General features: G+C 41.1%; 1 non-coding gene across 1 annotated transcript; it reads left to right on the top strand.

Moving 5' to 3' along the window:
- Window positions 1-523: 523 nt before the first annotated feature.
- LOC145128085 (small nucleolar RNA R71) lies at window positions 524-630 on the top strand. The gene has a single exon (XR_013716687.1). It is a non-coding gene; the product is annotated as a small nucleolar RNA R71 (small nucleolar RNA).
- Window positions 631-1773: the final 1143 nt, after the last annotated feature.

The following is a 1773-nucleotide window of genomic DNA, read 5'->3' as shown; positions in this document are numbered from 1 at the left end:
CAAGTCTGATTTCTTTTCTTGCACCAGTTCCTCCTTTTGATAAAAACCCCTTTCCTTTTGCTTAAACTTTTCCTCCTTTGCCTTTTTGTATTCATCGTACGGGAGCCATTCTTTCTTTGGTTTTCGCCAATCATCATCATATTTATCGCCACTTGAATAGCACACTTGTGCTTTCCGGTTCCCCTTCTCGTCCAAATCACAATCTCTAGTAATGTGAGGCACGTTACAATTCTCACATCCCACCCGGAGAGCGTGGATGGATTGGTCCATCTTATTCATTCTTTGATCCAAACTCTCCAACTTAGCCATCACTGCTGCCATGCTATCAGTAACTGAGTTCACCACCCCTCAATTTAGGTCATTCCTTGGGTTATGATATTCTCTAGAGTGCTTATATAATTCTTCAATTAGGGCCTTTATCACCGGGGGTGCCTTCTTTGTTAGTGGTCCTTGCGAATCAAAGAGCTGCCTAGTTGTCACATTCACTCCATCATAGAAAATGGAGACTTCTTGTTGACTATTCAGATCATGATGTGGGCAGTTCCTTGATAAGCCCTTATATCTTTCCCACGCCTCATAAAGTGACTCTCCCGCTTGTTGTTCAAAATTGGCTATGGCTTTCTTCAACTTGGCTATCTTCGAGGGAGGGCAAAATTGGTCTATAAATTCCTCTTTCATTTTAGCCCAAGTAGTGATGGATCCTGGAGGGAGTGATTTTAGTCAATCCTTCGCTGCTCCCTTGAATGTGACTGGCAGCATACGAAGCAAAAACAGTGTTGCGAGGCACATTAGGGACATTGAAGTAGTCGGCTATATCGTTGACCTCGTCTAGATGCTTGTATACGTCTTCACAATCCTTCCCGTAGAATGGAATTTCCTTAACTTGAGCAAGTATGTGGCCCTTAAGTTCAAAGGTGGCAGTTGCGGGAATCGCGGGTTGCACGAGCCCTAGGCCGGTATCATGTTGCATCCTTTTCTTCCGTTCACCCATGGGAACTTCATCGATGTTAGCCATGGGGTTGGCTAGTTCGCCTTCTAAATCGCTTCCTTCTTCAAATTCCCTTTCTTCCTTTTCGGTTTCGTACTCGGTATCCTCCTTCTTCGGGTCTTCGTCCGCCACTGAAGAGATGTTGGATTCTCCCGCTTTCTTGCCCTTTTTCTTACTAAAAACAGATTTGAGATTCTTCAATGGCGAATTCTTTGATGTTGTGGTTTCTCCTACGGTTTTGCCTTTGTTTTTCCTCAATGTTGCTTTCGGGTCTTCAAGTGGTGGAATCAAAGGTGTACCACCTCCTCTGGTCATAAACGTACTGTAATCAAAACAGAAAACACGCGTAAAAAGAACAAAAATAAACTAAAAACGAAACTATGCTTTCAGCGATGGACTCGTCGAGTAGCTTCGACTACACTCGGCGAGTACAAAGCTAAAACAGAAATAAGTTAAACAAAAATTCTAAAAAACAGAAAAACTTAAAACTTAACCTAATAACTAAATTACTAAAGCAATAACTTTGTGCAAGATAGATCTTACACAAAGGATCGATAATGCTAGAAATTAGAATTAATTTTTGAACCGTTCCCCGGCAACGGCGCCAAAAACTTGATGTGTGTGAAACAAACTAGTTTTATCCTACTTTTTAAATATGAATTAGACACACAAAAGGCAGTGGACCTGTCAATTGGTGGTATAGTTGAATAAGCAGGGTATCGAACTCAGGGAACGATAATTAAACTAATAACTAGAATTAACTAAAACAAGTAATAAAAGTAAAA

The sequence above is a fragment of the Lactuca virosa genome, chromosome 7 (genome assembly GCF_052849685.1).
Source record: "Lactuca virosa cultivar CGN04683 chromosome 7, Lactuca_virosa_CGN04683_v6, whole genome shotgun sequence".
Lineage (NCBI taxonomy): Eukaryota > Viridiplantae > Streptophyta > Magnoliopsida > Asterales > Asteraceae > Lactuca > Lactuca virosa.
Note: the sequence above shows the minus strand (reverse complement) of the source record. Positions and strands in the feature narration are given on the sequence as shown.